At 46.3% G+C, this 24,892-nt stretch overlaps 1 protein-coding gene across 1 annotated transcript in view; it reads left to right on the plus strand.

The window, feature by feature from the left end:
• The first annotated feature begins 5,484 nt into the window (after window positions 1-5,484).
• The window catches only part of TBK1 (TANK binding kinase 1), a 130,824-nt gene continuing 111,416 nt past the window's right edge, over window positions 5,485-24,892 (plus strand). Inside the window, exon 1 of the mRNA XM_077469711.1 lies at window positions 5,485-5,647. The gene's annotated coding sequence lies outside the window, so the exon portion shown is untranslated. The remainder of the gene's footprint in view (window positions 5,648-24,892) is intronic.

Below are 24,892 nucleotides of genomic sequence, written 5' to 3' on the forward strand. Positions count from 1 at the left end.
TTGCATATCACTGCTATAGAGGGATATGCTTCAGACATATTTCATGTCTGATGTTTACAACTACTTTAACCTTTTTGGCGCAAAATATTAATACAGTTCCATCATCAGTGGAAGAATTATCAATAGTTCAAAAAATTCTGAATAGTTACATCCTTAGTGGAAGAATTGTGAATAGTTCCATGATTAGTGGAAGAATTGTGAATAGTTCCATCATTTGTGGAAGAATCATGAATAGTTCAATCATTATTTGAAGAATTGTGAATAGTTCCATGATTAGTGGAAGAAGTGTGAATAGTTCCATCATTACTGGAAGAATTGTGAATAGTTCCAACCTCAGTGGAAGAATTATGAATAGTTCCATGATTAGTGGAAGAATTGTGAATAGTTCCATCATTAGTGGAAGAATTGGGAATAGTTCAATGATTAGTGGAAGAATTATGAATAGTTCCATCATTAGTGGAAGAATTATGAATAGTTCCATCATTAGTGGAAGAATTATGAATAGTTCCATCATTAGTGGAAGAATTATGAATAGTTCCATCATTAGTGGAAGAATTGTGACTAGTTCCATGCAGGGGCAGATCCAGAGCCTAGTCTTGGGAGGGGCGCTTGCAGAAAATATGTTTTTTTGGGGTAAATTTATCAGGGAAATGGCTGGTGTTAGCGCTTCAATCATCACGACGCCATAGTTGTTATGGTGTCAGGATGATTGAAGCGCATTACTATTATTATATTGTTATAAAAAATTAAATGGTTCAACTCACCATAATGCAGAATCAGTGGGAGCACCGAGCGTGTCAACTGCCACACGTTGCGGATTGTCACTTGCCACATCGCCTGTCACCAGATGCAGATTGTCACGCCACCAGATGCAGATTGTCACTTACCACATCCCATGCCACACGTTGCAGATTGCCACGTCCCATGCCACACATTGCAGATTGTCACTTGCCGCGTCCCATGCCACACATTGCAGATTGTCACTTGCCACGTCACCTGTCACCAGATGCAGATTATCACTTGCCCCATCCTATGCCACACGTTGCATATTGTCATTTGCCACGTCCCATGCCACACATTGCAGGTTGTCACTTGCCACGTCACCTTTTACCAGATGCAGATTGTCACTTGCCATGTCACACGAAGCAGAGTGCCACTTGCCACGTCCCGTGCCACACGTTGCAGATTGTCACTTGCCACGACAGCTGTCACCAGACGCAGATTGTCACTTGTCACGTCCCATGCCACACGATGCAGATTGTCACTTGCCACGTCCCATGCCGCACAATGCAGATTGTCACTTGCCACGTCCCATGCCACATGATGCAGATTGTCACTTGCCTGCTATAATTGTTTCTTGCTATATAATTGTCTCTTGCTATAATTGTCCCAGGCAGCAGATTACCAGTAAAGCAACAGAGAGATGAAGTAATCTCTCTGCTGCCGTGGCTGCCTGCACACTACACAGTGAGGTCAGAACTTCAGGGATGCAGGACGGGTGCCAGGCAGTGAAAGATGATGTCATCTCTCTGCTCCCCCGCCCACCGGCTCCCTGATAGGCCAGCAGCCGCTCACACACTGACACTGAGCTGGGCCGTCCGCGGAGCCACCTGCTGTCTCTCACCGGCGGAGCCGCCCATGCTCTCTGCCATGGAGCTGCCCGCCGGCTCTCTTACCTGCGGTGACACCTGCCCCTCGTATTCTCGGAGGGGGCAATTGCCCCGTTGCCCCCCTGGACCCGCCCCTGGTTCCATGATTAGTGGAAGAATTATGAATAGTTCCATGATTAGTGGACGAATTATGAATAGTTCCATGATTAGTGGAAGAATTGTGACTAGTACCATCATCATTAGTGGAAGAATTGTGACTAGTTCCATCATTAGTGGAAGAATTGTGACTAGTACCATCATTAGTGGAAGAATTGTGACTAGTTCCATCATTAGTGGAAGAATTATGAATAGTTCCATGATCATAGTTGCCAACTGTCCCGAATTTCCCGGGACATTCCCGGGATTAGGACATTTGTCCCAAATTAATTTTGTCCCGGGAAATGTCCCAGGAAATTCGGTTTGTCCCGGGAAATTGAATTTCCAGTTTTTTTGCCGCCGGCCGCTAGAGGTCGGCGGCCGGCGGAGACAATTTTTAAGACATTTTTAAGAAGACCAGAAGTTGGTCTACAATATAGAGTACCTGTGGTGCCGCCCACCCCCGCTGCCAGTGTGTGTATATGTGTAAAGTGCAGTGGCCACAGTTAAATGACTCTCCGCGCGGCAACGGCGGCATGTCGAGGGCCAGTGTCTGTCACTGTGGATGTCGGGGGCCAGTCTGTGAATGTAAGGGCCAGTCTGTGGATGTCGGGGGCCAGTGGTATGTCGGGGGCCAGTGGTATGTCGGGGGCCAGTCTGTGGATGTCGGGGCCAGTCTGTGGATGTGGGGGGCCAGTCTGTGGATGTGGGGGCCAGTGGTATGTCGTGGGCCAGTCTGTGAATGTGAGGGCCAGTGGGATGTCGGGGGCCAGTCTGTGGATGTCGGGGGCCAGTCTGTGGATGTGGGGGCCAGTCTGTGGATGCCGGGGGCCAGTCTGTGGATGTCGGGGCCAGTCTGTGGATGTCGGGGGCCAGTCTGTGGATGTGGGGGCCAGTCTGTGGATGGTGGGGGCCAGTCTGTGGATGGTGGGGGCCAGTCTGTGGATGTCAGGGGCCAGTGGTATGTCGGAGGCCAGTGGTATGTCGGGGGCCAGTCTGTGGATGTCGGGGGCCAGTCTGTGGATGTCGGGGGCCAGTGGTATGTCGGGGGCCAGTCTGTGGATGTCGGGGGCCAGTGGTATGTCGGTGGCCAGTCTGTGGATGTGGGGGCCAGACTGTGGATGTCGAGGGCCAGTCTGTGGATGTGGGGGCCAGTCTGTGGATGTCGGGGCCAGTCTGTGGATGTGGGGGCCAGTGGTATGTCGGGGGGCCAGTGGTATGTCGGGGGCCAGTCTGTGGCTGTCAGGGGGCCAGTCTGTGGCTGTCGGGGGGCCAGTGGTATGTCGGGGCGAGGGGTATGTCGGGGGCCAGTCTGTGGATGTTGGGGGCCAGTCTGTGGAGGGGGCCGGTCTGTGGATGTCAGAGGGGCACCAGATGTAAGGAGGGGCTCTGCTGATGGACACAGATGTGGGGAAGGTACCTCTGATGGAGCACTCCGTTTGGGACACCTGATGGCATCTGGTGGCAGGCAACGTGGCTAGTGAAACACTCAAGGCTCCCACTGATTCAGCATTATGGTGAGTTGAATGATTTCATTTCATATTACAATGTAATAATAGAAATAATGCGCTTCAATCATCCTGACACTATAACAATCATGGCACCGGGATGATTGAAGCGCCAACATCAGGTATTTGGAGTATCTTTATCTGCTGATTGTCAAACTCTGGAAAACACATATTGCTATTGTGGTGTAGGATCGGGGGGCTGCTGTCCCTCCATCTCCCTCCTTTCCCTCTCTCCATCCCGCATTCATCTCAGACTCTAACCACACCCCTTTGAGCCACGTCCTATGCAAACCACGCCCATATTTCACGGCGCTTTGCGCGCCACATTTTTACTTTTTCTTATGCCCACCTATAAACGCATGCCCCGCCCCCTAATTATACCACGACTCCGCCTACTGCCAAAAAAGTATCCCAAATTTTTTTTTTTTACAATGTTGGCAACTATGCATGATTAGTGGAAGAATTGTGACTAGTACCATCATCAGTGGAAGAATTGTCACTAGTTCCATGATTAGTGGAAGAATTATGAATAGTTCCATGATTAGTGGAAGAATTGTGACTAGTACCATCATCATTAGTGGAAGAATTGTGACTAGTTCCATCATTAGTGGAAGAATTGTGACTAGTACCATCATTAGTGGAAGAATTGTGACTAGTTCCATCATTAGTGGAAGAATTATGAATAGTTCCATGATCATAGTTGCCAACTGTCCCGAATTTCCCGGGACATTCCCGGGATTAGGACATTTGTCCCAAATTAATTTTGTCCCGGGAAATGTCCCAGGAAATTCGGTTTGTCCCGGGAAATTGAATTTCCAGTTTTTTTGCCGCCGGCCGCTAGAGGTCGGCGGCCGGCGGAGACAATTTTTAAGACATTTTTAAGAAGACCAGAAGTTGGTCTACAATATAGAGTACCTGTGGTGCCGCCCACCCCCGCTGCCAGTGTGTGTATATGTGTAAAGTGCAGTGGCCACAGTTAAATGACTCTCCGCGCGGCAACGGCGGCATGTCGAGGGCCAGTGTCTGTCACTGTGGATGTCGGGGGCCAGTCTGTGGATGTGGGGAGCCAGTCTGTGGATGTCGGGGCCAGTCTGTGGATGTGGGGGCCAGTGGTATGTCGGGGGGCCAGTGGTATGTCAGGGGCCAGTCTGTGGCTGTCAGGGGGCCAGTCTGTGGCTGTCGGGGGGCCAGTGGTATGTCGGGGCGAGGGGTATGTCGGGGGCCAGTCTGTGGATGTTGGGGGCCAGTCTGTGGATGTCAGAGGGGCACCAGATGTAAGGAGGGGCTCTGCTGATGGACACAGATGTGAGGAAGGTACCTCTGATGGAGCACTCCGTTTGGGACATCTGATGGCATCTGGTGGCAGGCAACGTGGCTAGTGAAACGCTCAAGGCTCCCACTGATTCAGCATTATGGTGAGTTGAATGATTTCATTTCATATTACAATGTAATAATAGAAATAATGCGCTTCAATCATCCTGACACTATAACAATCATGGCACCGGGATGATTGAAGCGCCAACATCAGGTATTTGGAGTATCTTTATCTGCTGATTGTCAAACTCTGGAAAACACATATTGCTATTGTGGTGTAGGATCGGGGGGCTGCTGTCCCTCCATCCCCCTCCTTTCCCTCTCTCCATCCCGCATTCATCTCAGACTCTAACCACACCCCTTTGAGCCACGTCCTATGCAAACCACGCCCATATTTCACGGCGCTTTGCGCGCCACATTTTTACTTTTTCTTATGCCCACCTATAAACGCATGCCCCGCCCCCTAATTATACCACGACTCCGCCTACTGCCAAAAAAGTATCCCAAATTTTTTTTTTTTACAATGTTGGCAACTATGCATGATTAGTGGAAGAATTGTGACTAGTACCATCATCAGTGGAAGAATTGTCACTAGTTCCATGATTAGTGGAAGAATTATGAATAGTTCCATGATTAGTGAAAGAATTGTGAATAGTTCCATCATTACTGGAAGCAGAGCTCACCACACGTCTGAAAACAGGAAGCACAGCACACACCCCCTTTTCCATTCCTCACATACCAGCACAGCTTTCACTTTCAGTCTGCACCATCCTAGGCCAATACTGCCACCATACAAGGCTCACTATTTCTTACCAAGCTCAATACAAAACGAAAAAAAAAAACTACAGCTATCGCTCTCAGGTTACAGGGATATCAGAAACGAAACTATCAGAACATCATGCTAATCTATAACTAGTCATCCCTTAACAAAGATGGCGCGCACACACCTGCGGGCATTCAATTGGACGAGTTCGGGCCCATTCCTCTCGTAAGCGGTCACGTGACCTCTCCTGATACGGAAGTCCCGCAGTCTGTGCTGGGAAGTGTGATAGAGCGGAGGAACGGAGATCGGGCGCACAGGTATGGTGGGTAGGGGGCTGTCCGCCAACCTGGCACAGGCTACTTCCTGTCAGGCACCGAGCACACGTTCTAAGTGTACGGACTGTGATGTGTGACGGAGTACAGTACATGGTGTCTGGCCTGGGAGCATTGTTTCCATGGAAGACTCCTTGTTTGTATCCCAGGGAGGAAGTAATGGAGGATTTTATGGTGACAATGCATGCACAGTATAGGCCCGTATTGCTATGTATTTACTGTCTCCTACTACTTACCTACAAAGCTCTTTCTTGCCACACCTGTAAAAAATAATGTGCCATACGTGGTGAGCCGTGTCACATGAGCCTGCACGTCATCTGTCATGATGTTTAGACTGGCAAGTGACGTAAAGCATTCAGACATATAATAGTGGTAAGAAAATAGCTAATCGGAAACTTTTTCTTTAGTTTGGGATAGACTGGAGAGGGATTAGAACCCCTGTCAGGTTTTTCCTTCTGTCTGTGAACAGGAATAGAGGGGAAATCTTCCAGTGGGGACACTCCCAATGGTGACAGTCGGAATGTTTCACACTTAGGAAGGATTTTCTCTCCCTCTTTCTTTACTATGGGACAGGAAGTGAAGTGGAACTTCCACTTTAACCACCTACTGCCCGTCCACCGTTAAATAGTGGAGGATGGGTGCGGCTCTCGTTCTGGGTGGACGTCGTATGACGTCGCCCCAAAGCGGCCACTAGGACGTGGCATGACCCTGATCTCTGTAAAGACCTTATGCATTGGCTCTTTTATCATGTGATCGGCTGTGTCCAATCACAGCCAGTCACATGTAAATGCGGAAGTGCCGGTAATCGGCTGTCAGCGCCTTGCACTGACAGAGTGTGTGGCGAGGAGAGCCGATCAGTGGCATCTCCTCGCAGGGGACACCCGGACAGCTAATCCGGTCACTTTTCGTGAGTGCCCTGATTACAGCAAAGACCCCAGTGCCTATCCGTGCCCATCACTGCGGCATATTAGTGCCGCCTCATCAGTGGCTATTGGTGCAGCCTCATCAACACACATTAGTGAAGGCGAAAAAATAGTTATTTACAAAATTTACTGACAGAAACGAAAAAAAACCCGTAATTTTAATTATTTATTCCGGTCTTTTTTCAGTAAAATATAAAAAAGCCATCAGTGAATAAATACCACCATACGAAAGCTCTATTTGTGTGAAGAAAATTATTATGAATTAATTTGGGTACAGTGTTGAATGACCGAACAATTGTCATTCAAAGTGCAACAGCGCTTAACCACTTGGCGCCCACACTACGTCTATTGACGTCATGGGCTTTCAGTGGTTATATCTGAATGATGCCTGAGCCCACAGACATCATTCAGATATTGCAGTTTTCAGCCGGCGATTCCCTGCACCATAAGAACGATCATAGCGGCTGTTCCGCCGCTTGATCGTTCTTACGGGCGGCGGGAGCGGACGCTCCCGCCGCCCTCCGGTGCTTCTAAAGACTCACCGTTTCCATCGGTGAGTCGGTCACAGGATCCGCTGGCCCCAGCAAGTTATCATAGAGATTTCCGGCGGACTAGATCGTCCCCGGAGTCTCTATGATCGTTCAGAGGCTGGACGCGATGTTATGACGTCACGCCCGACCTCTGTAATCAAATTAACTGCGCCGATCTGGCTAGGAAGCCAGGATCCTTTTTTTTTTTTTTTTTTTATTCTTCCCAGCCTAGAGATGAGATGTGGAGTCTTATTGACCCCATATCTCACTGTAAATATGTCCAATCATGCCATATTCCTATTACAAGGGATGTTTACATTCCTTGTAATAAAAAAAAAAAAATTTATGACTTTTATTCCTAAGTGTAAAACTAAAAAAAATTAAATAAAATCAACAATAAAAATAAATAAATAAATTTAAAGCGCCCCTGTCCCCGTGAGCTCGCACACAGAAGCGAACACATACGGAAGTCCCGCCCACATATGAAAACGGTGTTCAAACCACACATGTGAGGTATCGCCGCGAACGTTAGAGCGAGAGCAATAATTCTAGCCCTAGACCTCCTCTGTAACCCAAAATATGTAACCAGTAAAAAAATTGAAAGCGTTGCCTATCGGGATTTTTAAATACCAAAGTTTGGCGCCATTCCACGAGCGCGTGCAATTTTGAAGCATGACATGTTGGGTATCTATTTACTCGGTGTATCCTCCTCTTTCACATTATGCAAAAAAATTGGGCTAACTTTACTGTTTGTGTTTTTTTTTTTTTTTAAGCATGAAACTGTTTTTTTTCTGAAAAAAACGTGTTCCAAAAATTGCTGCGCAAATACCGTGCGAGATAAAAAGTTGCAACGAGCGCCATTGTATTCTCTAGGGTCTTTGCTAAAAAAACATATATAATGTTTGGGGGTTCTATGCAATTTTCTAGCCAAAAAATTAGGAATTTTACATGTAGGAGAGAAATGTCAGAATTGGCCTGGATGCGAAGTGGTTAAAAATGGCCTGGGCAGGAGGGGGGTGAAAGTGCCTGGTATTGATGTGGTTAAGGACTCCTGACCCCCTTACATGGCACATAGGCATGCCATTTTTTTTTGGGGGGGGGGGGTAAGCAGGTACCTAGTTTTGACAGGTACCCAGCTCACACTTTAGTTCTTGCCACTTGGCCGACTCGAGCAAAAGTTCTCCGCTCCCCCTCGCTCCCAGCAATCTTCTGGGACACGTCACAGGTCCCAGAAGATTGCCCGGCCATTCAGAACATGCAGCGCAATGCACACCCGGCTGTGAAGCCGCAAGCTCTTACAGTTGGGTGCCCACATTAGTGATGCCAGCAACACGGGGGGGTGGGGGGGAGAGAACCAAGGCTTCGGGCGGCCGCATCGCTGGATAGTGTGTGTGTGTGTGTGTGTGTGTGTGTGTGTGTGTGTGTGTGTGTGTGTGTGTGTGTGTGTGTGTGTGTGTGTGTGTGTGTGGTGTTTTTTTTTTTTTTTTTTTTTTTTTTTTTATTAAAAGTTAACAGCTACACTTTTTGTAGCTGCTGACTTTGAATAAACACAGAAACAGCTGGAACTCTGCTTTAAAGCGGTTCTGCACCTAAAATAAAATTATTAAAAGCCAGCAGCTACTAATATTGCAGCTGCTGACTTTTAATAAAATCACACTTACCTGTCCCAGGGTCCAGCGATGTCGGCGGCAGGTGACGAGCAATCGCTCGTCTCGCTGCTGCCCCCGCCGCCATCATCTGTCAGGGAATCGGGAAGTGAAGCATTACAGCTTCACTGCCCGGTTCCCTACTGCGCATGCGCGAGTCGCGCTGCGCGTCTCTTATGGTCCCCCGCTGTGTCTCTGGGAACTGTGTGTTTCCCAGAACACAACGGGGGGGGGGGGGGGGGGCGTCTGCGGGGGTCTGCAGCGGGCTGGCCGGAAGTGGGTGCAGTTACCTGGATTATCCAGGTAACTGCACCCCCTCCCCCCTGAAAGGTGCCGATTGTGGCACCGGAGGGGGGGAGGGATCAGATTAGCGGAACTTCCCCTGTAGGGTGAAGAACCGCTTTAACCACTTGCCGACCGCCGCACGACGATGTACGTCCTATTTTTGAAGAGGGATATCTCTGTAACGGCAGCAGCTGCTGCCACAACCGAGATATCCATCTCTTCAGGCGGCGGTCGGCTGTACGATAACGGTGGTCTCCGCGGCGGATTCGCCGCGAGATCACCGCTATCGGCGGCGGGAGAGGTGCCACCCCCCCTCCCGCCGCCCTCCCGCACCTTCCGCCGCTTACCGGAGCCGTCGGTAGCGGCGGAGGCGATCGGGTCCTTCCATCTGCTGGGCATAGAGACAAGTGAGGCTAAGATGGCCCCCACTCGTCTCTATACCATAGGAGGGCGGAAGCGACGTCAAAACGTCACTTCCGCCCATACCTCTTTAAAGGTATATATTTTTTTTTTTTAAATGTCAGCTTTTCTTTTTTATTTATTTTTTTTTTTTTTTGCATTTTAGCCCAAATATGAGATCTGAGGACTTTTTGACCCCAGATCTCATATTTAAGAGGACCTGTCATGCTTTTTTCTATTACAAGGGATGTTTACATTCCTTGTAATAGGAATAAAAGTGATCCATTTTATTTATTTTTTTAAAACAGTGTAAAAATAAATAAAATCAATTAAAATAAATAAGAAAATAATTTTTTTTTTAAAAACACCCCGTTATGTTGAGCTTGCGCACAGAAGCGAGCGCATACGTGAGTAGCGCCCGCATATGAAAACGGTGGTCAAACCACACATGTGAGGTATCGCCGCGATCGGTAGAGCGAGAGCAATAATTCTAGCCCTAGACCTCCTCTGTATCGCAAAAAATGCAACCTGTAGAATTTTTTAAATGTCGCTTATGGAGATTTTTGAGGCTAAAAGTTTGACGCCGTTCCACGAGCGGGCGCAATTTTGAAGCGTGACATGTTGGGTATCAATTTACTCGGCATACCATTATCTTTCACAGTATAAAAAAAATTGGGCTAATTTTACTGTTGTCTTATTTTTTTATTCAAAAAAGTGAATTTTTTCCAAAAAAAGTGCGCTTGTAAGACCGCTGCGCAAATACGGTGTGAAAAAAAGTATTTCAATGACCGCCATTTTATTCTCTAGGGTGTTAGAAAAAAAAACAATATAAAATGTTTGGGGGTTCTAAGTAATTTTCTAGCAAAAAAAACTGTTTTAAACATGGAAACACCAAGTCTGAAAAAGAGGCCTGGTCCTTAACCACTTGCCGACCGCCTAACGCCGATGTACGTCGGCAGAATGGCACGGGCAGGCATAAGCACGTATATGTACGTGATTTGCCTCCCGCGGGTCGGGGGCCCGATCGGGCCCCCGCCCGGTGCCTGCGGCGGTCGGTTTTCGTTCGGGAGCGATCCCGGACGAGGGGACGGCCATTCATTCATGGCCACCCCCTCGCGATCGCTCCCGACGAATGGAAATCCCCGGTGACATCACTTCCTCTCCTGTAATGTAAACACAGGAGAGGAAGTGATGTATTCTCTCCTCCGTGTCGGTATTTTTCGTTCCGACACGGAGGAGAGCGGATCAGTGAGTTGCACCAACACATCCCACACACAGTAGAACATGCCAGGCACACTCACACCCCCCCTTTACCCCCCGATCACCCCCCCAATTACCCCTGCCCCCCAGTCACAGTGACACCAATGTCATTTTTTTTTTTTTTTTTTTTTTTTGCATTGGTGTCATTTGTGACTGTAATAACTGTTAGGGCAGTTAGGGTTAGCCCCCTTTAGTTCTAATGTACCCCCCTAACCCCCCCAATAAAGGTTTAACCCCGTGATCACCCCCCGTCGCCAGTGTCACTAAGGCTGGGTTCACATTGCAGCGGTTTATGAGAACGAATGTGATTCGCACCGCACTGCAGTGCAAATCACATCCGATCTCTGTGCGATTCGAGTTCAGCCATTCGCCGCACCCGCCGCACCCGCCACACCCGCCGCACCCGCCGCAAATTCGCACGGGACCCTTTTTTTGGCCCGCAGCAGAATCGGATCGCATGGGTGTTCACACCATGCGATCCGAGTTTGCAGATCGCACTGCGATATGCGAACTGATCTGGGGGTGTCAGTAACATTTCACTGACACTCCCAGCAGTTCGCATAGGGCAGTGTGAACTGCCGCCGGGAGGCATGCGATGCGGGAACCCGCCGCGGATTCGCGGCGTTTCCGCATCGCTCCAGTGTGAACCCAGCCTAATAAGCGATCATTTTTCTGATCGCCGTATTAGTGTCACAGGTGACGCTAGTTAGGCAGGTAGGTATTTAGGTTCGCCGCAGCTTTTTATAGCGCTAGGGACCCCCATATACTACCGCATAAAGCCCCCTGATTGCCCCCTAGTTAACCCTTTCACCAGTGATCACCATATAACTGTTACAGGTGACGCTGGTTGGTTAGTTATTTTTTTATAGTTTCAGGGCACCCGCCATTTATTACCTAATAAAGGTTTAACCCCCTGATCACCCGGCAGGTGTCATTTGTGACTAATAACTGTTAGGGCAGTTAGGGTTAGCCCCCTTTAGTTCTAAGGTACCCCCCTAACCCCCCCAATAAAGGTTTAACCCCGTGATCACCCCCCGTCGCCAGTGTCACTAAGGCTGGGTTCACATTGCAGCGGTTTATGAGAACGGATGTGATTCGCACCGCACTGCAGTGCAAATCACATCCGATCTCTGTGCGATTCGAGTTCAGCTATACAGATAGTATGGCTGAATTCGTGTCGCACCCGCCGCACCCGCCGCAAACTCGCACGGGACCCTTTTTTTGGTCCGCAGCAGAATCGGATCGCATGGGTGTTCACACCATGCGATCCAAGTTTGCAGATCGCACTGCGATATGCGAACTGATCTGGGGGTGTCATTAACATTTCACTGACACTCCCAGCAGTTCGCATAGGGCAGTGTGAACTGCCGCCGGGAGGCATGCGATGCGGGAACCCGCCGCGCATTCGTGGCGTTCCCGCATCGCTCCAGTGTGAACCCAGCCTAATAAGCGATCGTTTTTCTGATCGCTGTATTAGTGTCACAGGTGACGCTAGTTAGGCAGGTAGGTATTTAGGTTCGCCGCAGCTTTTTATAGCGCCAGGGACCCCCATATACTACCGCATAAAGCCCCCTGATTGCCCCCTAGTTAACCCTTTCACCAGTGATCACCATATAACTGTTACAGGTGACGCTGGTTGGTTAGTTATTTTTTTATAGTTTCAGGGCACCCGCCATTTATTACCTAGTCTCACTAGTGTACCCCTAAATTTAGGGGTGTCTACTTTCTAAAATGGGGTCATTTGGGGGGGGGGGGGTTTGTGCCATCTTGGCATTTTATGGCCTTCAAAACTGTAACGCCCTTAGAAAGCCTGAAGGCGGTGCTTGGTTTTTGGGGCCCCGTACGCGGCTAGGCTCCCAAAAAGTCCCACATATGTGGTATCCCCGTACTCAGGAGAAGCAGCAGAATTTATTTTGGGGTGTCATTTCACATATGCCCATGGCATGCGTGAGCAATATATCATTTAGTGACAACTTTGTGAAAAAAAAAAAAAGTTTGTAATTTTCCCGCAACTTGTGGCAAAATATAAAATATTCCATGGACTCAACATGCCTCTCAGCAAATAGCTTGGGGTGTCTACTTTCTAAAATGGGGTCATTTGTGGGGGTTTTGTGCCATCTTGGCATTTTATGGCCTTCAAAACTGTAATAGGTAGTGAGAAGTGAACTCAAAAAATTACGCCCTTAGAAAGCCTGAAGGCGGTGCTTGGTTTTCGGGGCCCCGTACGCGGCTAGGCTCCCAAAAAGTCCCACATATGTGGTATCCCCGTACTCAGGAGAAGCAGCAGAATTTATTTTGGGGTGTCATTTCACATATGCCCATGGCATGCATGAGCAATATATCATTTAGTGACAACTTTGTGAAAAAAAAAAAAAAAAAAAAAAAGTTTGTAATTTTCCCGCAACTTGTGGCAAAATATAAAATATTCCATGGACTCAACATGCCTCTCAGCAAATAGCTTGGGGTGTCTACTTTCTAAAATGGGGTCATTTGTGGGGGTTTTGTGCCATCTTGGCATTTTATGGCCTTCAAAACTGTAATAGGTAGTGAGGCGTGAAATCAAAAATTTACGCCCTTAGAAAGCCTGAAGGCGGTGCTTGGTTTTCGGGGCCCTGTACGCGGCTAGGCTCCCAAAAAGTCCCACATATGTGGTATCCCCGTACTCAGGAGAAGCAGCAGAATTTATTTTGGGGTGTCATTTCACATACGCCCATAGCATGTGTGAGCAATATATCATTTAGTGACAACTTTGTGTAAAAAAAAAATAAAAATTTTTTTTTTGTCATTATTCAATCGCTTGAGGCAAAAAAATAAAATATTCAATGGGCTCAACATGCCTCTTATCAATTTCCTTAGGGGGTCTACTTTCCAAAATGGGGTCATTTGGGGGGGTTTTGTACTGCCCTGTCATTTTAGCACCTCAAGAAATGAGATAGGCAGTCGTAAACTAAAAGCTGCGTAAATTCCAGAAAACGTACCTTAGTTTGTAGATGTGACAACTTTTGCGCAAACCAATAAATATACAATTATTGACTTTTTTTTTACCAAAGACATGTGGCTGAATACATTTTGTCCTAAATGTATGACTAAAATTGAGTTTATTGGATTTTTCTAATAACAAAAAGTAGAAAATATCATTTTTTTTCAAAATTTGCGGTCTTTTTACGTTTATATCGCAAAAAATAAAAATCGCAGAGGCAATCAAATACCATCAAAAGAAAGCTCTATTTGTGGGAAGAAAAGGACGCAAATTTTGTTTGGGTACAACATTGCATGACCGCGCAATTACCAGTTAAAGCAGCGCAGTGCCAAAGTGTAAAAAGACCTCTGGTCATTTACCAGCAAAATGGTCCGGTCTGAAAGTGGTTAAGTGGTTAAGAAGCACCCCATGTATATATACTGTGGCAGAGCGTCCCTACTACTCTGGGGAAGAAATCGGTGTTTTGTTTTTTTACACATTGTAATTGCTTATAGCAGTGAATTTCAATGCTATAAGCAAGTATTTTACTGAATGAAACTGATTCATTCAGTTTGTTTTGTTATGATTGGCCATGGTTTTGCACAGAGCAGCCCCGATCCTCCTTGTCTCAGGTCCCCCATCAGCACTTTAGTGCCCCCATAGCAAGCCTCTTGCTATGGGGCACCAATCAGACTCACTCCCAAGCCCTTGCTCCATGTATCCTTTCACAGACACAGCAGAGCACGGCTGTCATTGACAGTAGCGGTGGAGACAGTAGCAGTAGCCGATGAGGAGGGAGAGCTGAGGCTCTCCTGCACATCACTGGATCGAGTTGGGACTCAGGAAAGCTTTAGGAGGGAATTGGGGTGCCGCGGCACTCAGAAAATTACCTTAACCACTTCAGGACCGCCGTATTGCCAATGTACGTCAGCACAATGGCACAGGCAGGCAGAATCACGTACATCTACGTGATTGCCTTCCAGCGGGTGGGGGGTCCCATCGGACCCCCTCCCGCTGGTTACGGCGGTCCGATTCGGTCCAGCAGCGATCCGTGATGAGGGGATGGCCGTTCGTTTTCGGCCACCCCCTCTGGATCGCTCCTGGCCAATGAGAAGCTTCCTCCCCTGTGTATTGTTTACACAGGAAGGAGGAAGTGATGTCATTCTCCTCGGGGCGGTCTTTTTGACCGGACTACGAGGAGAAGAGTAAAAGTAAGTGTGCACGAACACTACACTGACATGTAGGTACACACAGGCACACAAACCCCCCCCGATCCCCCCCCCCGATCGCCCCCCGATCCCCCCCCCGCCCCCCTCCCCCCCCAGTCACAGTGTCACTGATTGCATTGATCATTTCTTTACTGATCAATGCATTCAGTGTCAGTTGTGACAGTAAAAACTGTCAGGACAGTTAGTGTTAGGTCCAGAGTAGCCCCCTATCACCCCCCAATAAAGATTTAACCCCCTGATTGCCCCTAGAGTTAACCCTTTCACCCCCTTTTGCCAGTGTCACTAAGCGATCATTTTTCTGATCGCTGCATGTGTCGCTAGTGTCGCTAGGTAGCTAGTTATTTTTTTAGGTTCACCGCCAGGTTTTTATATCGCTAGGTACCCCGATATACTACCCAATAATGTTTTTAACCCCCTGATTGCCGCTAGTTAACCCTTTCACCCCCTTTTGCCAGTGTCACTAAGCGATCGTTTTTCTGATCGCTGCATTAGTGTCGCTACAGTCGCTAGGTAGCTAGTTATTTTTTTAGGTTCACCGCCAGGTTTTTATAGCGCTAGGTACCCCGATATACTACCCAATAATGTTTTTAACCCCCTGATTGCCGCTAGTTAACCCTTTCACCCCCTTTTGCCAGTGTCACTAAGCGATAATTTTTCTGATCGCTGCATGTGTCGCTAGGTAGCTAGTTATTTTTTTAGGTTCACCGCCAGGTTTTTATATCGCTAGGTACCCCGATATACTACCCAATAATGTTTTTAACCCCCTGATTGCCGCTAGTTAACCCTTTCACCCCCTTTTGCCAGTGTCACTAAGCGATCGTTTTTCTGATCGCTGCATTAGTGTCGCTACAGTCGCTAGGTAGCTAGTTATTTTTTTAGGTTCACCGCCAGGTTTTTATAGCGCTAGGTACCCCGATATACTACCCAATAATGGTTTTAACCCCCTGATTTCCGCTAGTTAACCCTTTCACCCCCTTTTGCCAGTGTCACTAAGCGATAATTTTTCTGAACGCTGCATCAGTGTCGCTAGTGTCGCTAGGTAGCTAGTTAACTAGGCTCCCAAAAAGTCCCCCACATGTGGTATCCCCGTACTCGGGAGAAGCAGCAGAATTTATTTTGGGGTGTAATTTGACTTCTGCCCATAGCATGTGTGAGCAATATATCATTTAGTGACAACTTTGTGCAAAAAAAAAAAAGTTTGTAATATTCCCGCAACTTTTGGCAAAATATAAAATATTCCATGGACTCAACATGCCTCTCAGTAAATAGCTTGGGGTGTCTACTTTCCAAAATGGGGTCATTTGGGGGGGTTTTGTGCTATTTTGGCATTTTATGGCCTTCGAAACTGTGATAGGTAGTGAGGAGTTAAATCAAAAATTTGCACCCTTAGAAATCCTGAAGGTGGTGATTGGTTTTCGGGGTGCCGTGCGCGACTAGACTCCCAAAAAGTCCCACACATGTGGTATCCCCGTACTCGGGAGAAGCAGCAGAATGTATTTTGGGGTGTCATTTCACATATAACCATGGCATGTGTGAGCAATATATCATTTAGTGACAACTTTTTGTAAAAAAAATTTTTTTTTTTTTTTTTTGTCATTATTCAATCCCTTAGGACAAAAAAAATAAATATTCAATGGGCTCAACATACCCATCAGCAATTTCCTTGGGGTGTCTACTTTCCAAAATGGGGTCATTTGGGGGGGATTTGTACTGCCCTGCCATTTTAGCACCTCAAGAAATGAGATCGGCAGTCATAAATTAAAAGCTGTGTAAATTCCAGAAAATGTACTCTAGTTTGTAGACGCTATAACTTTTGCGCAAACCAAAAAATATACGCTTATTGACATTTTTTTTACTAAAGACATGTGGCTGAATAAATTTTGCCCTCAATGTATGACTAAAATTTAGTTTATTCGATTTTTCTTATAACAAAAAGAAGAAAATATCTTTTTTTTTCAAAATTTTCGCTCTTTTTTCATTTATATCGCAAAAAAAAAAAATCGCAGAGGCAATCAAATACCATCAAAAGAAAGCTCTATTTGTGGGAAGAAAAGGACGCAAATTTCGTTTGGGTGCAATATTGCATGACCGCGCAATTACCAGTTAAAGCAGCGCAGTGCGAAATTGCAAAAAGACCTCTGGTCCTTAAGGTGTTTATTGGTCCGGAACTGAAGTGGTTAATGCATGAAGGTAAAAAAAACCTTGAGCCTAGCCTACCACTTTAATTGAACAAATGGATGTTAGAAGCTGATTGGCTATTATGCAGAGCTGCACCAGATTGTGCACTCTATAGTTTTAGTAAATGAACCCCTATGTCAGCAGCTGAAGAAGGTCACAATTTTAAAAAAGAGGGACTTAGCAGGTTTTATTATGACAACAGCCAAAAATATTGTACAGACTCCATGCACATTATGTAAGCACTGTTCTAGACTTCAGTTTCAGTAGAGCCCTGGAAGATTGTTATTAATAAATTAAAGTGAGAGTGTATTATTTCCAGAGTTAAGTAGATTTAAATCGCTAGTAAAAAGGCTTGATTTAAATCAACATGCCTTAAATAATAATTTTTAACCACTTGCCGACCGCCGCACGACGATATACGTCGGCAGAATGGCACGGGCAGGCATATTGGCGTATATATAAGTCCATGCCTGCCCGCGGGTGGGGGGCCCGATCGGGCCCCCCCCCGGTGCCTGCGGCGGTCGGCATTCGTTCGGGAGAGATCAGGGATGAGGGGACGGCCATTCATTCATGGCCACCCCCTCGCGATCGCTCTCGACGAATGGAAATCCCCCGTGACATCACTTCCTCTCCTGTAATGTAAACACAGGAGAGGAAGTGATGTATTCTCTCCTCCGTGTCGGTATTTTCCGTTCCGACACGGAGGAGAGCGGATCGGTGAGTTGCACCAACACTCTACACACACAGTAGAACATGCCAGGCACACTCACACCCCCCCTTTACCCCCCGATCACCCCCCCAATTACCCCTGCCCCCCAGTCACAGTGACACCAATGTCATTTTTTTTTTTTTTTTTTTTTTTTTTTGCATTGGTGTCATTTGTGACTGTAATAACTGTTAGGGCAGTTAGAGTTAGCCCCCTTTAGTTCTAATGTACCCCCCTAACCCCCCCAATAAAGGTTTAACCCCGTGATCACCCCCCGTCGCCAGTGTCACTAAGGCTGGGTTCACATTGCAGCGGTTTATGAGAACGAATGTGATTCGCACCGCACTGCAGTGCAAATCACATCCGATCTCTGTGCGATTCGAGTTCAGCCATTCGCCGCACCCGCCGCACCCGCCACACCCGCCGCACCCGCCGCAAATTCGCACGGGACCCTTTTTTTGGCCCGCAGCAGAATCGGATCGCATGGGTGTTCACACCATGCGATCCGAGTTTGCAGATCGCACTGCGATATGCGAACTGATCTGGGGGTGTCAGTAACATTTCACTGACACTCCCAGCAGTTCGCATAGGGCAGTGTGAACTGCCGCCGGGAGGCATGCGATGCGGGAACCCGCCGCGGATTCGCAGCGTTTCCGCATCGCTCCAGTGTGAACCCAGCCTAATAAGCGATCATTTTTCTGATCGCCGTATTAGTGTCACAGGTGACGCTAGTTAGGCAGGTAGGTATTTAGGTTCGCCGCAGCTTTTTATAGCGCCAGGGACCCCCATATACTACCGCATAAAGCCCCCTGATTGCCCCCTAGTTAACCCTTTCACCAGTGATCACCATATAACTGTTACAGGTGACGCTGGTTGGTTAGTTATTTTTTTATAGTTTCAGGGCACCCGCCATTTATTACCTAATAAAGGTTTAACCCCCTGATCACCCGGCGGGTGTCATTTGTGACTAATAACTGTTAGGGCAGTTAGGGTTAGCCCCCTTTAGTTCTAAGGTACCCCCCTAACCCCCCCAATAAAGGTTTAACCCCGTGATCACCCCCCGTCGCCAGTGTCACTAAGGCTGGGTTCAGATTGCAGCGGTTTGAGAACGGATGTGATTCGCACCGCACTGCAGTGCAAATCACATCCGATCTCTGTGCGATTCGAGTTCAGCCATTCGCCACACCCGCCGCACCCACCGCAAATTCGCACGGGACCCTTTTTTTGGCCCGCAGCAGAATCGGATCGCATGGGTGTTCACACCATGCGATCCGAGTTTTCAGATCGCACTGCGATATGCGAACTGATCTGGGGGTGTCAGTAACATTTCACTGACACTCCCAGCAGTTCGCATAGGGCAGTGTGAACTGCCGCCGGGAGGCATGCGATGCGGGAACCCGCCGCGCATTCGTGGCGTTCCCGCATCGCTCCAGTGTGAACCCAGCCTAATAAGCGATCGTTTTTCTGATCGCTGTATTAGTGTCACAGGTGACGCTAGTTAGGCAAGTAGGTATTTAGGTTCGCCGCAGCTTTTTATAGCGCCAGGGACCCCCATATACTACCGCATAAAGCCCCCTGATTGCCCCCTAGTTAACCCTTTCACCAGTGATCACCATATAACTGTTACAGGTGACGCTGGTTGGTTAGTTATTTTTTTATAGTTTCAGGGCACCCGCCATTTATTACCTAGTCTCACTAGTGTACCCCTAAATTTAGGGGTGTCTACTTTCCAAAATGGGGTCATTTGGGGGGGGTTTGTGCCATCTTGGCATTTTATGGCCTTCAAAACTGTAACGCCCTTAGAAAGCCTGAAGGCGGTGCTTGGTTTTCGGGGCCCCGTACGCGGCTAGGCTCCCAAAAAGTCCCACATATGTGGTATCCCCGTACTCAGGAGAAGCAGCAGAATTTATTTTGGGGTGTCATTTCACATATGCCCATGGCATGTGTGAGCAATATATCATTTAGTGACAACTTTGTGAAAAAAAAAAAAAAAAAAAAAAAAGTTTGTAATTTTCCCGCAACTTGTGGCAAAATATAAAATATTCCATGAACTCAACATGCCTCTCAGCAAATAGCTTGGGGTGTCTACTTTCTAAAATGGGGTCATTTGTGGGGGTTTTGTGCCATCTTGGCATTTTATGGCCTTCAAAACTGTAATAGGTAGTGAGAAGTGAACTCAAAAATTTACGCCCTTAGAAAGCCTGAAGGCGGTGCTTGGTTTTCGGGGCCCCGTACGCGGCTAGGCTCCCAAAAAGTCCCACATATGTGGTATCCCCGTACTCAGGAGAAGCAGCAGAATTTATTTTGGGGTGTCATTTCACATACGCCCATAGCATGTGTGAGCAATATATCATTTAGTGACAACTTTGTGTAAAAAAAAAAAAAAAATTTTTTTTTGTCATTATTCAATCGCTTGAGGCAAAAAAATAAAATATTCAATGGGCTCAACATGCCTCTTATCAATTTCCTTAGGGGGTCTACTTTCCAAAATGGGGTCATTTGGGGGGGTTTTGTACTGCCCTGCCATTTTAGCACCTCAAGAAATGAGATAGGCAGTCGTAAACTAAAAGCTGCGTAAATTCCAGAAAACGTACCTTAGTTTGTAGATGTGACAACTTTTGCGCAAACCAATAAATATACAATTATTGACTTTTTTTTTACCAAAGACATGTGGCTGAATACATTTTGGCCTAAATGTATGACTAAAATTGAGTTTATTGGATTTTTCTAATAACAAAAAGTAGAAAATATCATTTTTTTTCAAAATTTGCGGTCTTTTTACGTTTATATCGCAAAAAATAAAAATCGCAGAGGCAATCAAATACCATCAAAAGAAAGCTCTATTTGTGGGAAGAAAAGGACGCAAATTTTGTTTGGGTACAACATTGCATGACCGCGCAATTACCAGTTAAAGCAGCGCAGTGCCAAAGTGTAAAAAGACCTCTGGTCATTTACCAGCAAAATGGTCCGGTCTTAAAGTGGTTAAAGAGCAACTGTCATCTCTGTCCCGCAGAGGCTTCTCCTCTGACCCACTGTTGATTAACCAACAGTCCCTTTCACTTTAATGGGACAGCTGGTGATGTGGCAGTGACACACAACAAGGTGAGTGGATGCCCAACAGGCTCTGCCATGATGGATCTGAACTGACAGGTGCTATTTTAAATGTAAGGACTTATTCTTGCCAGTACTTAGAATCTTTAACCACTTCAGCCCCGGACCAATTGTCAGCCTAAGGACCAGAGGTCTTTTTACAATTTCGCACTGCACTGCTTTAACTGGTAAGTGCGCGGTCATGCAATGTTGTACTCAAACGAAATTTGTGTCCTTTTCTTCCCACTAATAGAGCTTTCTTTTGATGGTATTTGATTGCCTCTGCGATTTTTTTTTTTTTTTTTTTTTTTTTTGCGATTATAAATGGAAAAAGACCAATATATTTTCTACTTTTTCTTATAAGAAAAATTGAATAAACTCAATTTTAGTCATACATTTAGGGCAAAATTTATTCAGACACATGTCTTTAGTAAAAAAAAAAAAGTAAATAAGCGTATATTTATTGGTTGCGCAAAAGTTATAGCGTCTACAAACTAGAGTACATTTTCTGGAATTTACACAGCTTTTAATTTATGACTGCCTATCTCATTTCTTGAGGTGCTAAAATGGCAGGGTAGTACAACCCCCCCCCCCCCCCAAATGACCCCATTTTGGAAAGTAGACACCCCAAGGAAATTGCTGAGGGGCATGTTGAGCCCATTGAATATTTTTTTTTATTTTGTCCCAAGTGCTTGAATAATGACACAAAAAAAATAAAAAAAAAGTTTACAAAAAGTTGTCACTAAATGATATATTGCTCACACATGCCATAGTTATATGTGGAATTGCACCCCAAAATATATTCTGCTGCTTCTCCTGAGTACGGGGATACCACATATGTGGGACTTTTTGGGAGTCTAGCTGCGTACGGCAACCCGAAAACCAATCACTGCCGTCAGGATTTCTAAGGGTGCAAATTTTTGATTTCACTCCTCACTACCTATCACAGTTTTGAAGGCCATAAAATGCCAAAATAACACAAAACCCCCCCAATAAATGGTGGGTGCCCTGATGCTATAAAAAGCAAACTAACTAACCAAAGTCACCCGTAACACTTATACGGTAATCACTGGTGAAAGGGTTAACTAGGGGCAATCAGTTGGTTCAAATTTTTATTAGGTAGTATATTTGGGTCCCTGGCGCTATATAAAAACCTGCCGGGAAACCTAAATAACTAACTGGCTAACCAGCGTCACCAGTGGCACTTATACGGTGATCGCTGGTGAAAGGGAGCAATAGGAGCAATCAGGGGGTTAAACCTTTATGGGGGGGGGGGTAGGGGGCTACCCTGGACCTAACACTAACTGCCCTGACACTTTTTACTGTCACAACTGACACTAAATGCAGTGATCGATAAATAAATGATCACTGAAATCAGTGACACTGTGACTGAGAGGGGGAGGGGGATTTGTGTGCCTATGTGTGCCTACATGTCAGTGCACTTACTTTCAGTGTTCTCCTCGTAGTCCGATCAAAAAGACTGCCCCGAGGAGAATGACATCACTTCCTCCCTGCCTGTGTTTACTATACACAGCGGGGGAAGCTTCTCATTCGCCAGGAGCGATTGAGAGGGGATGGCCAGAAACCAACGGCCATCCCCTCATCCCGGATCGCTCCTGCAGCGAAACGGACCGCCGCATCCAGCGGGAGGGGGTCCGATCAGACCACCCACCTGCTGGAAGGCGAGCACGTACATGCTTGTGCCTGTCGGTGCCATTGCACCGATGTACATTGCCATGCGGCGGTCCTTAAAGTGGAAGTAAACCCACTTTTTTAACTTTTACCTACAGGAAAGCCTATAATAAGGCTTACCTGTAGGTAAAAAAAATATCTCCTAAACCTGTACGGTTTAGGAGATATTCCCCTCGGTATGCGCCGCTGACTGCAGCGGCGCATGCGCACAAGGGGGTTCTCTCCGCGAAAATCCGGCAGCGCTCGTCCGGCCGGATTTAAATCTCCCGCGCGCATGCGCGGGAGTGACGATATCGCGGCTCCGGCCACTCACAGCGCCGGAGCCGCGATACCCGGAAGAGACGCCGAGGGAGCATGTCGGCTTCCTCGGCGTGGATCGGGCGAGATGTCGGGGCCTCGTTCTAAGGTAAGTATTTCATAATGAGCTAGTATGCGGTGCATACTAGCTCATTATGCCTTTTGCTTTGCAGGTTTTAAAAAAAAAAAAAAAATGCGGGTTTACTACCGCTTTAAGTGGTTAAAGAGGAATTTAAACCCTGTATGTTTTATTTTTTTTAATATAATGATCCTGGAATGTATTGGTAAACCGTACACATTTAAATATGACAAAAACAAGGTTTTAAAATGCCTTATTTCACTTTTTTAAGATGTTGTTTCTTCCCGGGTATGGGCCATGCCATTGTTACTACTGACTGATGAATCTTTTGTGAACATCATTTCTGCCCTAAAGCCTCGTACACAGGATCCGATTTTGTGACAGGAGGAATGTGATGACAGGCTGTTGGTGGAAAATCCAACCGTTTTTACGCTCCATCGGACAATTGTTCTCAGATTTTCTGAGAACAAATGTTGGATGGCAGGCTTTAAAATTTTCCGTGGACAAATGTCTGTTGTCGGATTTTCCGAGTGTATGTACACAAGTCCAAAGTACAAACATGAATGCTTGAAAGCAAGGATGAGCTGGAAGCGGTCGGTCTTGTAAACTAGTGTTCATTATGGAGAATTAACCTTTGTGACGTGGCAAATTATGAAATCGCAAAATGTAGCGCACATTCTCTTCTTTACTGGGATGATAATGAAGCTGCTTTGCTGGTGATACTGATGGTGTTATTGCAAAAAAATATTCAAAGGCTTTTTTTTTTTTCTAGTGATATCAAGAATAATAATATGCTTGTTGGTTTTTCTTTATTTTTTTTGGTGCAAGTTACCACAACACCATTATCCCGTAGCTTTTAAGATCAAAGATACAACTATGTTGGTGTCCCTTGTTAATTTTACTTTGCATTTTTTAAAATGTAACGGCCTACTCCCAAACTGCCATTTTGAAGTAAAACACATAGCCAAGTATTATTCTCCACAATTTTCTATTGTGCATTAAAAAAAAAAAAAGAAAACAAATAAAATTAGACATGCTGTCTGCCAATAGAACTTAACAAAAAAGTGCATTCTATGCATCCAAAAATATAGAAAATATACCAAATCAAATCATTATTCAACCAAAAAATGAAAGCCTCATGCATGTGTGCTGCTTCTTAATATAGGGGGTCAACAATGGCAAGAGTTGTTGAAAGCAAGGGCCTGACATCCAGAGATGATTCCAAGAATCATCCAGATTATTCTCCTGGAGCTCCCACAGCAAAGGCATATGACATAATTGATAACGTTTAATAAAGCAACCAATTTTTGGTCCTCCTCCCTCCTCCCTCCTCCCTTGGGTCAGAGCAATAACTTCAAGGCCAATAATAACACACTATCTCCTCTGATTCCGCAGCATGTCTGGTTGATGAATGGCCGTTCAGAAACTAACTGAAAAGCGCGAATCAGCACTCGCCAAACTTCTACTAACACAAAATTACCAGAGGGTGGCATTACCAAAGGGTGTCGCTAAAGAGCTGAAAAACCACATAGTAGGTCACTACATTTGTGTTTGTTGGCCGACAATTCCTTGCCGTTTTGTATGCAAGACAAAATCCAGGCACATGCCTTCGGACAAAAGTCTGAGGTTTTTGTCTGTGGAAAAACCGATCGTGTGTATGAGGCTTTATTTTGTTTTCCTGTCCAAGTCAAGCCCCTATCTCTGCATTTTCCGTAGTAATGGCAAAGATGACGCAAATCGTTCTATGCTGCTTTTTTTTTCACTCCCCATGTGTGATGTCTTATACCGTCACAAGAGGGAGAACCAGGAAGGAGAGGATGAGAGCACAGCATCACAAGGCTTCTTTTTCTTTTCAATGAAAGTCAATGGCATGCAGAGGATAGTGAAACGGCACACACAGCATGCCGTTAAAGAATCTATAGAATGTACAAGCTTGGCTGACGTCGCTACAGATTGC

The sequence above is a fragment of the Lithobates pipiens genome, unplaced genomic scaffold (genome assembly GCF_037356315.1).
Source record: "Lithobates pipiens isolate NorthernLeopardFrog02 unplaced genomic scaffold, aLitPip1_a1.2 Scaffold_8, whole genome shotgun sequence".
Lineage (NCBI taxonomy): Eukaryota > Metazoa > Chordata > Amphibia > Anura > Ranidae > Lithobates > Lithobates pipiens.